Here is a 16452-nt window from a genome sequence, read left to right as displayed (position 1 = left end):
AAGAAGAGAGGTGATTAAAGGCCATTTCCCCCAAGAAACATAACCAACATAACAATTTTTTAAAAAAACCTGCAGCAAAAACAACACGCGCTGTCTCAGCCTAGGCACACTTATGAAATGTCTGACACCTTGGGTACGACCGGGTTTTTCTTTTCCTGAATTGTGAACAGGGGTTGTGTTCCTGCGTGCAACCTTCAGGACATGGATGTGCGGGTGTGATGGGCCTGTAGTTTTCCATCTCATGTGCACAAACAGGATCCCAACGGGCTGGTATGGAGACGCTGAGGTTGGGATAGAGGAGATCTCCACTAAGCAGCGACCAGTCAAGGAATGAACGGGAGGAGCCAGTCTCACCGAATCAAAAAGGCACCTCGGCTGCATCACTGGCACTCAACTCTTGTTAACGCAAACTTTCAGGGAGCAGAATTCTGGAAATCTGAAGACGGGGGTCGTCGTCTCGCAGGTAAGTGACTTGTTTCCTGTTTGGCTCGGCTTGCAATCATTTCGCCTGCAAAGTTTGGTCAAATGAACCGCTACTCAGCATGGGGACAGCCTGCTTTTAATGTGAATTTAGCAAACGAGAAAGAGGGAGGAAGAGCTGATGAGAAAGCTTGAAGGGGAAAAGGAGCTCATTGCAACAATGGCATGTTGGCGAATTGTGTTTGCCATGATGAATGTGTTAGTTTTTACACTGAGTCGGGAGACTTGGTATGTTTTGCTAAGGCTGCCTAGCTACCCTTTTGGAGTCTCCTAATTTTTCTCTTTTGTGTGTGTATGGGTATGGAGGACGCTTCCAGACTCTTGCTGGTGTTTTTTTTTGGGGGGGGGCGGTGTTCATCGCAAACTGGCAAATTCAGGTTGTGCAACTAAAGTGGACTTGGCAGACTTGCATAAGAAACCTGCCTTCAAACCAAAACCTCAAACCATTTTGTGCTTAAGGAAAGTGACAGGAAAATCTACTGGAAAGGGTGGGGAAGAATTGCTTGGGGCGACATCATATAACCACCACCCCCCCTGCTGCCAACAAAGCACAATGAATGTTCAATAAACAGATACCTGGAAGTGACCAGAGTTTGTTTGCAAATGCCTCTAAAGTAGAGGTGTGTGAATCTGTCAATGTTAGTTCTCTCAATTGCTCATTTTCCCAATGTTAAATCTGGTTCTCTACATTTTCACATCAGGTTTTTCTTAAGCACATGAAAATTCATCAAACTCTAAATGTGACTTTCTCCTAATTTCTGTTTGCATGCCGTTTTCCCTAATATACACATTTTTGCAAAGCCATTTCCCCATAATATGATGTAATGTAACATAATATAATAATGTATGCTATTGTCACCAATACAGGCATATTTTTATGCACACTTTATAACCCAATATATGTTATTTGTTTGTGCACATTGCATGGCTCTGCAAAATTTAGAGACCTGTGAATTTCCAAAGATGGCTGTGTTGGTTCATGTAATGATTTGGAAAGTGTGGTACGTTAGCCTCTCAGTGTGAACTGAAGGAAATTTTCTGGTTGGAGAGCAAGGTTGCAAGTTCTCACAATCAGGTTGCTGCCTGGACAACTCAAAATAGCTGGAGTCCCTCTTCTCTAACTTGCTGGACTCTGCCATCTAAGCAGTCTGTCTTGGACCAACTTCAGTGTTAGGAAATTAGCAGCACCTGAAAAGCGATCAGATGAATGGAGCCATATTGAGGGCAACTGCATGTTGGTGGCACCAGACTTCAAATCTCTGAATGATGCCTCCCAGCAACTCCCTAAAGAGGATGAAAAGCATGGAAGGGACAGAATGGAACCCCATGGGACCCCACAGCACAAATACCAAGGGGCTGAGCAGAAGTTCCCCTAATGTCACTCTCCAGTAGTGGTCCTGGCAGCAGGAGCAGAACTACTATAGTAGTGCCCCCACACCCAAGTTTACAGAGTTGCTCCAGGAAACCATGGTTAATGGTATCAAAAGCCACTGAGAAGAGACCCAACAGGGTTGCCTCTCTCTTGGTATAGGTCTTTAACCTTGGTGACTTAGACAGTTTCAGTGTCAGAATGAGGTCTAAAACCAGGCTGAAATAACCCTAGATCATCTGCTCCCTACAGCCATATCTTCAGCTACTCAGCCATCACTCTGTTAGTCACTTTGCCCGGGAAAGAGACATTAGTGTCCTAGAATCACAGAATTGTAGAGTTGGAAGAGATGCTTAGGGTCGTCTAGTCCAGCTCCCTGCAATGCAGGACTCTCAACTAAAGCATCTATGACAGATGGTCATCCAACCGCTGCTTATACACCTCCAAGAAAGGAGAGTCCACCACCTTCTAAGGGAGACCACTGTCAAACAGCTCTTACTGCCATAAAGTTCTTCCTGGCGTCTAGTTGGAATCTCCTTTCTTATAACTTGAAGCCAAGTTACTGTTTGGGTCCTAGCCTCCAGAACAGCAGAAAACAAGCCAGCTCCATCATCTATTGTCCTTTAGATATTTGAAGATGGCCATCATAACTCCTCTCAGTCTCCTCTTATCTAGGCTAAACACACCGGGGAGGGTCTTTTAGGAATGGCCGCACCTCCGACTCTTTCAAGGCAGCCCGTATCACACCCTCTTGTAACAACATGTTGACCCCCCCCATCCTGAACCCATCCAGTGCATCCCTCCCAGCTAAATCTGATAAGCTAAACATCACCCAAGGACTTTCCCTTTGGATAGATTGCACCCAACAATAGCGATCATTACAGTGGTACCTCTGGATGCGAATGGGATCCATTCCAGAGCCCCGTTCGCATCCTGAAGCGAACGCAACCCGCATTTGCTTGTGTGCGGGTTGCAATTCACCACGTCTATGCATGCGCATGATGTAATTTTGAGCGTCTGTGCATGCGCAAGTGGCGAAACCCGGAAGTAATGCATTCCGTTACTTCCGGGTCGCCGCAGAGCGTAACCTGAAAACGCTCAACCTGAAGCATATTTAACCCGACTGTATTTGAGACTCATCTGGATATTTCAGTGACTTCCATGGTGGCAGAAGGGAAAGGAGGAAGCTGGGAGCCCCACTGACATATGCCCCAAAAGAGGGGGAGCTGTTTGCCACAAAGAGATAGCAGATGACATCCTGTGCCATAGGTAAGTGTGAGGCGATGCAAGTCAGACGGGCGTCTGAACTTCATCTATCCACTCCCAGGCTGTATTTCTAAGTTAACCACTCTAAAAGGAAAAGAAAAATAGTCTTAGGCGTTACTCTGCACGGCTCAGTGGAAATTTCTGCTCAGCTCACAGCAGTGGTTAAAAAAAAAAAAAGCAAGCAAAACAAAACATTGGGACTGTATTAGAAACCAGACCAGGAAGAATAGGGTACATTATAAGACTAGCTGCATGGTAAGCATTTAGTTTAACGGCGTATATTGAATGCTGGGTATTTTAAGTTTTAAAAACATAGACAACAAAGGAAAGAGGTGGGGGTGAATAAGCAGAGTGGACCTAGCAGTTTGAGGGTTGTAGTCAATGCTAGTCCTACTCAAAGTAGACCCATTGATGAAGAGGACTACCTTAAGTACATTATTTTCAATGGGTCTACTCTGGATACAACCCCATGACGTGTCTCCTACCAGAGGTACTACCCCCCTCCCCAGTACAACCTGGAGCCTTCTGCATGCCAAGCAGGTGCCCTAGCTCAGTCACAGAGTATCTGCTCAGTATGCAGAAGGTTCCAGGTTCAATCCCTGCCATTGGCCAGTAGGGCTGGGAGAGAACCCTAGAGAGTCACGACCAGTCAGTGTAGACCAGGCATGGCCAAACTTGGCCCTCCAGCTGCTTTGGGACTACAATTCCCATCATCCCTGACCACTGGTCCTGTTAGCTAGGAATGATGGGAGTTGTAGTCCCAAAACAGCTGGAGGGCCAAGTTTGGCCATGCCTGGTGTAGACTATACTGAGCTAAATGGACCAATGGCTTGACTCAGTATCAAAGCAGTCTCCTGAATTCTACCATTGAACAATGGCCTTTCTCTGTACAATAAAAACAATAGGCAAAAATGCTCTTGAAGAGCAGGAGCTTTGGGTCAGCTGGGATAGCTCAGTTGGTTAGAGCATGGTACTGATAATGTTGAGGTTGCAAGTTTGATCCCTGTATTGGCTAGCTGTGTATTCCTGCACTGCAGGGGGTTGGACTACATGATCATCAAAGGTCCCTTCCAACTCTGTAATTCTATTATTCTTTTCGATGATTCTCTGAAGTTTTCATCGCACTACATTCCTGTTTTATTTGAAAACGGATTGGTCTGTAGCTCTGTTGCATTTATTGCCACGGAGTAGCTAAAGAGAGCTACGAACCTAGCACAATTGCTACCCAATTTTCTGGGAAGTGGCTAACTCCCAATAATGGCACATTCCAGGTGGAAATATCATGCTGTGGTTAGTCACTAGCCTCACCCCTTTGGACAGCTGCCACCCACCTCCTTAGTTACAAGCGACAGATACATTCTCTCTATAAATAGGGACTGGAACTGCCAGCCTTACGTTGTTTAGTCTCAGCCTAAAGCGAAGCAAATGGGAATCCCATCTGCACATCAACGGCCTGGAGAGGGTGTGGTTGGAAGCAAGAGTTGTTTTCTCTTGGAGAGCCTGTGCTTTTATAACCAGCTCCTTCAGGATCTGGAGGATGTCACAAGGTCCTCTTGCTATGCCCAACTACGAAAGCAGGAGAGGAAAAAGTGAACCAAGACTGAGTTTTATAGAATGAACAAAGTGTGCTTAGTATTCTCTGCAGAGAGGCGAAAGCTGGCCAAGAGATTTAACTGTTTCCTAGGTGAACCAGTTTTATCCTGAAGCAGGGGCATTCCTGGGTAGGCAAAAGACGCCAGGGAACAAACTCACCATGCAAATTTGCATAGATAGATGGATAGATAGATAGATAGATAGATAGATAGATAGATAGATCCATATTCAGGCCAACTGTTAGAGGAGAGAAACCAGCAAAGCTCTAGATCCAGCTACCTAGCTAATTTGTATACATAATAAAAACAAGAACAAGAAACAAACCAATACCTGCCCTCCCACAAACACATTTAAAAGGATAGTGCAGGCAGTGGCGTAGCGTGGGTTGTCAGCACCCGGGGCAAGGCATGTAATTTGCGCCCCCTAACCCGTGGATTTGCTCCCCCTAAGCCGTGGATTTGCACCCCCTAACCCATGGATTTGCGCCCCCTAACCCTAACCCCCAGATGTTGCACCCGGTGCGGCCGGTCCCCCCCTGCACCCCCCACGCTACGCCACTGAGTGCAGGGGTCAGCAACCTAAGGTCCATGGGCCACAAGCGGCCCATGGGGGTCATTTTACTGGCCCACGAGCCACCCCCGAACCGAGCTGCCCGCTCGGCGAGTCCTTGTGTGCTGCTCTAAACCGCCACAGCGTGGCACAGGGACTCACTTTTGCAGCACCAGAAATCAAAGGAGGGTGAGGCTGGTTCACCACTCACCACACGAAGGAGTCTGCCCGCTTTGTATGGTACCCAACTCTCACCTTACCACCATTCAGTAAGTCTCCACTGTGGGTGGAGGGCTCGTAATTTTGTACAGACTTTGCATGAATGGGCCACCCCGTAATTCTTAATACAAAGATGCAGAAAAATCACCCACTCTCAGAGGATATTTTCCATTATGTTCAGACCCAAGTCACCGTTGTAACTCCCCCCCCCATTGTGAGTCATGTTCAGAACAGCAACTCACACAGAATCACATTGGTGAACCCCTCTGAAGGCGGGCAATTCTTACTCTCTTTCTTTGGTTTAAGAATGATGTGTAGCATGCCTTTCAATCTGGTGTGCTATACCTTCAATCAAGGGTGGAGTTGGGGGCTGACGTTTGGGACTCATTCAGCAGAACACACACCCAGAAAATCCAGCAAAAATGGCTTACCACAGGCATAGGCAAACTCTGGCCCTCCAGATGTTTTGGGACTACAATTCCCATCATCCCTGACCACTGGTCCTGTTAGCTAGGGATGGTGGGAATTGTAGTCCCAAACATCTGGAGGGCCGGAGTTTACTTATGCCTGGCTTACCACATTTTGAAGTAAATGAAGCAATAACATTACCATCTAATGAGCCCCCACCCAGGCTGATAAAACTGTTAAATCTAGAGGTGGGGCTGTGGAAGACCATTTTATCTAAGAGTACCATTCCATTATTATTATTATTATTATTATTATTATTATTATTATTATTTCAGAAAAAAGCTGTGCCTTGATTATGAGAAACATAGCCCCCCCATATATATATATATATATATATATATATATATATATATATATATATAATTTCAATTGGTTACACTGTGGATAGGGATCCTGTGGCTCTTCACTGATCCCCCACCCCATATGTTTGCTTGAGGGATTGCCTGATGCAAATTACGGGTTCTCAACCTCGGTTTTCCATCTGTAAAATGGGATTAACCATGACCTCATCACACAGGGTCACTGTGAAAACTCCCAGCATATGAGGCTGTAATGCCGTCATGTTTGCTGCAGCCTGTGACAGGCCAATTGTGGCTGGTGGAGGTGGCAACTGAGGCTGGGGTGGGGAGGGGTGCAGGTGAAGGGCTCATGGGACATTTGTCACTCACAAAAGCCTCCATCTGGAAATACTCAAAAGGTAAGAGCCCTTGCTAGAGGAGGAACTGAAAGCGCATGATTTAAAACAGCTGAATAAACTCTTAAGCCAGCAAAGGGGGAGTGTTTGTGTGTGTGTGTGTGTGTGTGTGTGTGTGAGAGAGAGAGAGAGAGAGAGAGAGAGAGAGAGAGGGAGGGAGGCAGGGGGAGGGAAGGAAAGGAACCAACAACCAAGGACATTGGTGGCTCCAAAATCTTTGTATTATTGCCACATTATTCTTGAAAAGATCTCAGTCCACCCCTCCCTCCACACACACACACACCATGCCTTCAACACAAGCATCTATGAAAGCCGTTTTTCACCAAGGCTGAAATGAACGAAGTACATTGGGTCTCCTCACCCCCCCCCCTTCTTCTTTGGGGAAAAAATAGTAATAAATGAATCGTTTCATTTCAACCTTGGGCAACGGGTTTTTAGGTGTTATGTTTGAAATGAACCATGCAATTACATAGGAGCAGCCAGTTAACCAATGAGGGGAAGGAGATGGATTCAGGAAGTTTATCTAAACAGTTGAACACATTTTCCATGTGTGTGTCAAAAAAGCTTGGGATGTTTGGGCTGTGCTGTCCGCCCCCCTCTAGTAGCAGAAGGGAGTCGGTAAATGTCCAAAACGAAAGACTCAGGTTTTCGATTTCTGTTTGTGGTACAGGAAACTGGCGACGACAAATCTTGGTGGCCGATTCAGTGAAATAACATCTCCTTTACCCACATGGCCGGCTCCATCTCGAACAACCGGGCAGGAGATTGGAAGCTTAGCTGACTATCCAGCCAGCCTAAAGAGGCAAATCAAAATATATTTTGCTGCTGAAGGAAGTTTTAAACTGAAATGTTACTTCGTGTGCCCTGGACTTACACCAAGGTATCTGAAAACTTTTATGGATTTACAGACTGATTTTTAGCAACAGAACACAACTTTTAACCACTGCAGAAAGTTATTGCGTTGTGTATTTCACCTTGATCAAGCCACGGCAATGAAATGCAAAGGATGGATCTGATCTCTTGATAATGGTGAGTGATTATTTTTAACCAAGCCATTTAAGTTTCCTATATGATGTTGTTTAGGCTAGGGCCACATAACATTTACTTGAGAGTAGGTACAATAGAATCCAGAGGGCGCTACTTCTAGATGGCTATGTTCAAAGAGGTTTAACAGGCACCCACACATCTTTTGGTCGTCAGAATGAAATGACTTCATTCAAGAGGCGTAGTGATATATAAACCCACAACAGCAAATTCCAGAATTTAAATATGCAAGCTGAAATAAAAACAAAAACAAAAGCATTCAGCTGAATAAGGGAATACTTGAGCTTGTAGCACTGGACAACAGCATCAATTGCCCCCAATGCCCACAAACATCACAAAGTCAGAGAGACTGTGGGAAAATTAGATGGGTGAGTAGATTCAGTCACTAGTCACTGCTTGAAAATAAAGCAAGGGAGGGCCAGGGCATGAGCAGCAGTGAGCCCTGCTGGGGTACTGGTGCCCAGGCAGGTACCCAGGGATGTCAGCTGTTGACAATGGGCTTGGATGGAACCATCTAAGGTGAGGTAGGTGGTGACAAGGGAAAGGGCTTTCTTGGTGGTGGGACCCTGCATGTGGAATGCTTGCCTCTTAGGAAAATGGAAGCCATCATTCATTGTGTCATTTGTATGAAAATGCTATTGTCACATCGCAAGGATTCTTTAAAACGAACAGATTAACGTAAATAAGCAGGTGCAAGAAGCATTTATAAGTTTATTCACATCTTCGTTCACTCATATTTACTTATATATTCATTTATTTATATATTCATCTTAAGCTTCTCTGAAAATATTATTTCTGAATCTTAAAAATGAAAAGCATACAGATAAATGGCTGTGCAAATCAGATGTGGCGGGGCCTAGTTCAGATTGGAACTTCAGTGCTGGGGAAAAGGGAATGAACACCTTCTCCTATGTTGTTTCCCCATCAAAAATTGTTTTGGGTTCCCCCCGCAACCTGCTCCCCAGAGGTGCTGTTTTCTTTGTCAGAGAAAACATAGCAGGGACATCTCTCCTTGGAGCTAGATTTGGTTACCTGCTTAAGCTGGTATATGCAGCCCTGTCTTCCCAAATGTAAACCTGCTGGGTTACATAAGGGCTTTATGCTGAAATAACTAGCCGTGCCTACTATTAATGCTGAGATATTATACGGGGGAGGGGGCAATAATAGGCTTTCACATCATGCTGGTTACCTGGGTAAGGAGCCAGGTGGCTGGCCGCAAGAGCTTAACAGTGATAATCTTTGGCAGCAAAACCTCGCGTTAAAAATGAAACTCTGCCAACAACTTGGAGGAGTTGTCAGAATGTTGGGGGATCAAGGAAAGGAACGTAAGCGAAGGAACGGAGAGTTCAGAATTCATCCGAGACCAAAAAAGAAAGGAAGGAAAATTTTGAACCGAGCAGTTCTGCCTTTTGCCGGGCACATGAAACATACGACAAAAGACTTACAGAATACTTACGGCTAAATCCTTGCAGCTGAAATAACAACAGCTCCCAAAGATGTTGTGAATTCTTCCGACTCGGCCCCAGACATTTTAAGGGGCTAAAGGGGGCCGGTGGCAACATGCTTCTCTAAGCAATAGAGGGAAGCTTGCCCCCCCCCCGCAACAGCAATATTAAACTCTTGGAAAACCTGAAACGAGCTATATTTAGTCCTTGCCGCTTCTTTGTGTGGGCCTCTTGGTGCATTGGCTTTCAAAGAAGAAGGAGTTTGCATTGACTCCAAATCCTACTTCCTAGTAGTATCATTTCTGTGGGAAATGTTAAAGCCAGCATCACAAATGCAGAGCTGCAGCTTGGTGTGGACGGTACGGATTGGGCCCAGACTAAGGTAGTTGTGCATTGGCCTGCGAGCGCTCCAATTAGAGAACAACCTTTACCAAAGGAGTCATGGGCTTTGAAGATGCTTGAACTCTGGACGAAAGGGAGAAACATGCTAAGAGGAAGGCACGCTTGGCAAACCCTCACCGTGATTAACTCCCACCCAGAAACCTATGTCCCCACTGTGGAAGGATGTGTGGATCCAGAATTGGCCTCCACAGTCACTTACAGACCCACTGTTAAAACCATGTTCATGGAAGACAATCTTACTTGGCTATGAGTGATCGCCAAAGAAGAAGAGTTGAGCATTGAAATCTCGCTGGACCATGATCCACAGATAGTCTGAACCTGGGAGGGCCAACTGCCATCTTATTTTTAAAATATGGCTGGGTGCAATGGTGGGGGAATAGCCAAAGTGGGGAAGATTGTGGGATCAACTAGCCTGTATGCTTGCCAAGTCTGCTGTCCATGTGCTAATTGTTGATGCTCAACCTCCATGGCCCCTTGTCCCTTCTTAAAAGGTAAAGGTAAAGGGACCCCTGACCATTAGGTCCAGTCGTGACCATTAGGTCCAGGGTTGCGGCGCTCATCTCGTTTTATTGGCTGAGGGAGCCGGTGTACAGCTTCCGGGTCATGTGGCCAGCATGACTAAGCCGCTTCTGGCAAACCAGAGCAGCGCATGGAAGCGCCGTTTACCTTCCCACTGGAGTGGTACCTATTTATCTACTTGCACTTTGACGTGCTTTCAAACTGCTAGTTTGGCAGGAGCAGGGACTGAGCAATGGGGGCTCACCCCATCACGGGGATTCGAACCACTGACCTTCTGATCGGCAAGCCCTAGGCTCTGTGGTTTAACCCACAGCGCCACCCGCCTCCCTTCATAGGGTTTTACAAATATTTAAACCAGACTTGAACTGGACAGCTTTCCAAATATAGGTTTCCTTCAGACAGAAGTTATCCTCTGTCAAGTAGGACATAAGACCAGCCTAGAAACTAGTCAGTGATGGAACTGAGTTTAATCTACACTAAAGAAACCTGGACATTGTTCGGCTCCAATTGTTATGCTCCAACTCCCATCAGCTGCAGCCAGCATGGCCAATGGTCATGGATGATTGGAGATGGAGTTCAAAAACATCTGGAGAGCCACATATTCCCCACTCCTGTTACAGCCTATCTGACCGCTGGTTCTATAGTATAAAGGGGAAGGGGTGAAAATAAAGATAAGAGCTTTGGTTGCGGTTAAAATAACTTCTATTTAGTCAAAAACTTCCATCTCCAAATATTCATTCAGTTTCAAATTCAAGTACAGCGGTACCTCGGGTTACAGACGCTTCAGTTTACAGACGCTTCAGGTTACAGACTCTGCTAACCCAGAAATAGTACCTCAGGTTAAGAACTTTGCTTCAGGATGAGAACAGAAATCATGCAGCGGCAGCGGGAGGCCCCATTAGCTAACCTCAGGTTAAGAACAGTTTCAGGTTAAGAACGGACCTCCAGAACGAATTAAGTTCTTAACCCTAGATACTACTGTATTTTTCATATTACCAGACAACTTTTCCTGAAAACTGGGGGTTGGGGATTGGGCTGTGTGTCAAATGGTATTTTATAATACCTCTTTTAATTCAGGCATTAAAGGGGTCTTTATTTCAGCCTCTACTTTAGGAGTAACCACTTTAAAAAGAAGCCAGATTTATTTTTTTAAAATAAACTAGTATTCAAAATGTAGATGAAAGTCCACAAAAAAGATTTTTTTTAAAAAAAAAAAACACAATCGTGGCAATGCTAAATTGGCAATTTCATATAAATCACTACGGCTCCAAAGCCAAAATAATTTATATGCTGCACAGCAACCAGTTATTAGGGGGGGAAATAGTTGGTCATAAGATCCTAGGATCAAAACTGTGCGATTTAAAGGCACTCTGCATGAAGACATATTGCAGAACTGAGAAGAATATGGAAAAGAGTAACTATAATGGTCAGAAGTGTTGTAACATATGGTCCCATTAATACAGGCAAAAGTGACTGGGGCTTTTATTTATTTATTTAATCTATATACTGCCCTATACCCGGAGGTCTCAGGGCAGTCCACAGAACAAAATCAAACTATAAAACCATAAAATATGTAATCAAAATAAAAGCAACAACCCAATAACCCCTTTTGAGCATAAGGGGGGTAGGAGAGAGATGAAGGCAGGACTCCTGTGAGGCTGGTTCCACTGTTTTGGAGCATTGTGGGAAATATAGATTCACATGCAGCCACTTGGCCCAGGACAAACATCAGCTCCACAAAGCCCTGGTGGAATACTCCACTCCCAAAAGCTGCCCGAGGTGTTTGCATGCTGACACTGGGGCTTGAATTCAAGTTATATGCAAAGCTGGGCTGCCCATCTAGCAGGTTCTGTTTTGAGACTTGGGGCAGGGGAGAATTTAGTTCAGTACAAATTGAAATGTAAATCTACCCAATCCACACTTTCTAAAACAATAGAAGAACTGCGGCACAACCATCCTTCGAAATTTGCAGTTCTCTGAATTTTGCTGGGGAGCTCTCCAGCCAAGTAAGGTGGACACAAAAATGCACATACTGGGGTAAAGTGTGCATAAAATGCATATATCAATGAAAATATCATACGAAAATGCATTATATTAGGGGAAACTCTTTTGCAAAAATGTGTACTTTAGGGAAAACTGCATTTCAGATAGGTGTCTATTAGGAAAAAAATTAAAATTTTCATTATATTTTTGGGGGGAAAGCCATCACATCGGTTTGCGAACTGAGCTTAAGCTTGGAAAAATGAAAAACCAAGAGAACCCAAAACTGACAGATTTGCCCATCCCTCGTTGAGATTACTCTCTCCATTATTCTATCAGTTATGAAAACCAACATATCGAGGAGCGTCCTTATTCCTCCAGACAAGCCAGGGTTTCTTTGCATGATTATCTGCAGGGAGTATACACTCATTTGGGAACATTCAAAAGCAACATCCCCATTGTGACCTTCAACATGACATGGAAAAGTCCTTCCTACTCCCTTCATCCTCCTCCAGGTCTGAGGAGACCTGCCTTCTGTGTTCAAAGCCACCTAGTGAGGCCCTCTTCCTTTTGAGGTCAGGGCTCTCCTCATCAGCAGGCAAATTTATAATTTGTTTATTTATGCTCCTGCCTGCTGGCCTGCCACTGGGGGTCTGCTGCCCCAGACTTCCCAAATCCCTTTCCTCGCTTATCTGTTTCCTGCCTCTCTGCTAAAGCTCCCCACTCCCTTTCATATGGCTGTAATCTCTCCTCTCCTAATGCACCACAGGTGATGCTCTGTTCCCTTATTCTGGCTTTAGTCAGGGTCTTACGCCTGCCTCTCATTTCTTCCCCTGGTTTTTGCCTGCTTATTACCCGGCCCTCGGCTTGTTTCTCCTCCTCCTCTGTTTCATGCTCACTCCCACAGTCATGCTCCCGTTCTGTCCTCCATTCCCGTCCGCCCACTCTCACTCTCTCATCTTCACGCCAGGCTGCCATCCTACCTTCCCTCCCACGCTCTTCTTTCATTCCACCTCTGTCTCTCACACGCTCCAATTCATCCTTGATCTGCTGCCGCCTCTTTACTGCCGCTTCCTTCCCCGTATGTCTATCAGCTCCTGCTTCCCCTTCTCTGTGTTGGTCACCGGGATCCACACCTAATGCATTTCTTGCCCCAATGCATTTCTTATCCTCTGTCACCTGCCATTGGACTGTCAATACTTTGATGCATTGGAGAGGATGTCCCCCAACCTCCCTTCACAAACCCTGACTTGAAGGGTCACCTTATCTCACATATGCCCTCTCGACTGCTTCTGTTTGCAGAGGTCCACTACACTTCATTCCACCCACTCTCCTCTGGGGGCGGGGGACAAAGTCCTGTGTTGCCCAGGGGATCCCGGCCATGTCATCATCCAGCTGGCCAATCCGGTGGCTGGGGGGGCGTGGCCGGGGTGATTTAAGCTTAGGCGCGAGCTGGAGGGCTTCCTCTTGGCTCGCTTCTTTAAACTCCCATCCTCCCTCCCTATTTTACGGGTTTCTGTTTTGCAATGGACCTCGGTTGGTTGCCGTTGAGGGGCCTGGTAGGAATTTTTCCACGTGGCAAAATTGGCATGGGGCCTTGTGGTTTTCGCCTACCTCACAGCAATTACCACAACTTTGTAAGGTTTTGCGGTTGGGCATTGTTTGACCTTATGATGGGGGAGGGGAGGTGCGGCCATCACCTGCCCCTCCAAGCTTAAGGGTATTCCATTAAAGGAATCTGGGGATGTGGATCTTGTCCGAAGCCTGGGGCAGGGCTAGGGCCATGACACGACTCCAACAGAAACATCTGGGGGAGCTCAAGTTGGTCTGCATCGACTGGGCTCCCCTTTCTGGTGGTTTACCCTTACTGGACTTCCTGCGCAACGGGCAGGAGTCAGATATAATCGGGTTCATTCAATGCCTAAGCCAATACCACTCACAGTCTGTAATCAATAAAGTTGTGGCCAAAATTTGCCCAATTAACATTAACATATTATCTGTGTCCTGGTGTCTTCTTTACAAGGGGGTGGCTGCGGGGTCTAGACACGCAACTGGCATTCCTACGAATGCTTCCTAGTGTTCATCCTGCACTTGCAAGGTAACTAGCCTTCACTGTAGAAACGCTTACACTCTAGAACTCTCTGCACATTGACATTAGGTAGCACTAGCATAGCGTGGGTTGCCAGTGCCCGGGGCCATGCAGAGTGAGGGAAACAGAAGGAATACGCATGCACATTCAACTGCCTAACAGCATCTGCATCACCCAGGAGATCGCAGCTGCAGAGATAAGAAAAGAAGAGTTGTTCTGTTGTCTGGAGAGGTCACTTCCTGGTTTGCATGTAGAAACTTTTTTCAACAGAGCCCAGCAATAGAAGCGTGTAGATGTATTGTGGCGGAACCGGGTACTGAGATTTTGTGCCGCTGGCAATTTTGCCACAACCTCCCATGCTATGCCACTGCCAGGCAGGCACCTTGGCTATATTTCTTCTGGCATTAGCTTAAAAACTTTTATTTGTTTAGGTAAGCCTACCCAGGGGTAAGGGACGCAGGTCGTGCTGTGGTCTAAACCACTGAGCCTAGGGCTTGCCGATCAGGAGGTCAGCAGTTCGAATCCCCGCAATCGGGTGAGCTCCCATTGCTCTGTCCCAGCTCCTACCCACCTAGCAGTTCGAAAGAACGTCAAAGTGCAAGTAGATAAAATAGGTACCGCTCTGGCAGGAAGGTAAACAGTGTTTCTGTGTGCTGCTCTGGTTCACCAGAAGCAGCTTAGTAATGCTGGCCACATGAATCAGAAGCTGTCTGCGGACAAACGCCAGCTCCCTCGGCCTTTAGAGCGAGATGAGCGCGCAACCCCAGAGTCGTCCATGACTGAACCTGACAGTCAGGGGTACCTTTACCCAGGTGTATACTTTTGAGCTGCATTTTTATTTTATTATGTATATTTTTAATACTGCCAATTTTACTTACATTCTGATCCTTTCTTTAAAGCTCAGCTTGTTCTAATATACCATTTCATTTGTATTTTAAAATGAGTATTTTATATTGTTTCAAGTGATCCACTTAGAGGCTTTCGATTAAAATTCTGTTAAATAAAAAGCTTAGGGAAATTTATGGAGCCTACGTTTTACCAATGGCGATTCAACACGACAGCTAAATTGAGCTTCCATGTTCAGGTGCAGTTTACCAGATCAGTGACAAACAACAGGGGCAGACTCCATGCCCTGCTTGGGAGCTTCCTGGGAGCATCTGACAGGCTGCTATAAGCAGCAGAGGATTATGGCCTACGCGGACCTTCGGTCTGATCAAGCAAAGCAATCCTTAAAGACATTCTTTCATCCTCCTCTACCACCCACCCACAGATGCTCTCCATCCCTGAATACATACTCACTCAAAAGTTTTGTTAAAGTGTAACATTCCTATCAGGGCCCACACATCTTAGCAAAACAGTAATGGTTTCACAGCAGTTGCCTTTCGGGAGCCCCTGCTGCTTGATGGTCCCTGCTTTTTACACACTGCAAATTCTAAATTGGCGGTCCTTGCTCGTCACAAGAAATGCCACAAAAAGGCCAGGGCATTTCACCTACACACAAACTGAATCACAGATCCTTGACAGGCTTCCGAGGAATCCGGCTGGGGGCGGCTAGGAGGCACGAGGAGCACAAATCATCAGGCGAGCTCTTTCTGTAGCAAGTCACAGCTGTCAACATTTCCTTTCCTACAAACCCTTTTGCTGGGCAAACTGTAGCTTAACAAATATGTCTCCTTCATTAGCGCCAGGTCTCTTCAGCATCTTAGGAACGTTCCATGTACAGTAGAACCTCAGGTTATGTTACCCTCGGGTAAAGTAAACTTCGGGTTGCGAAAGCGGAAAACCCAGAAGTATTTTTCCGGGTTTCGCTGCTCACGCATGCACAGAAACACTCTACGCACCGTCTGCATGCACAGAAGCACTCTATCGTGCCATGTGCATGCACAGAACAGGCACCTCCGGTTGCGGAAACCTCAGGATCCGACTGGAGCTCCAGAACAGATCCCACCCACAACCGAAGGTACCACTGTGTAAAGGTAAAGGGACCCCTAAACCATTAGGTCCAGTCGTGACCGACTCTGGGGTTGCGGCGCTCATCTCGCTTTATTGGTCGAGGGAGCTGGCCTACAGCTTCTGGGTCATGTGGCCAGCATGACTAAGCCGCTTCTGGCGAACCAGAGCAGCGCCGTTTACCTTCCCGCCGGAACGGTTCCTATTTATCTACTTGCACTGGTGTGCTTTCAAACTGCTAGGTTGGCAGGAGCAGGGACCGAGCGACGGGAGCTCACCCTGTTGCGGGGATTCGAACCGCCGACCTTCTGATCGGCAAGTCCTAGGCTCTGTGGTTTAACCCACAGTGCCACCACTGTATAGAGAGCCATAATCCTATAGCTCA

At 46.2% G+C, this 16452-nt stretch overlaps 1 protein-coding gene across 5 annotated transcripts in view; it reads left to right on the top strand.

The window, feature by feature from the left end:
• Positions 1 to 343: 343 nt before the first annotated feature.
• IL16 (interleukin 16) overlaps positions 344 to 16452 on the top strand; it is a 61071-nt gene continuing 44962 nt past the window's right edge. For 3 of the 5 annotated variants that reach the window (XM_083712453.1, XM_083712448.1, XM_083712445.1), the window contains exons 1-2: positions 344 to 463; positions 7309 to 7667. The gene's annotated coding sequence lies outside the window, so the exon portion shown is untranslated. Of the gene's footprint in view, positions 464 to 7308; positions 7668 to 7908; positions 8051 to 16452 lie in introns of those variants that run through there. The other 2 variants (XM_083712447.1, XM_083712455.1) reach the window with 2 other exon arrangements.

The sequence above is a fragment of the Podarcis gaigeae genome, assembly GCF_964106915.1.
Source record: "Podarcis gaigeae genome assembly, chromosome: 14".
In the NCBI taxonomy this organism is placed as follows: Eukaryota; Metazoa; Chordata; class Lepidosauria; order Squamata; family Lacertidae; genus Podarcis; species Podarcis gaigeae.
This window is presented reverse-complemented; position numbering and strand designations above follow the sequence as displayed.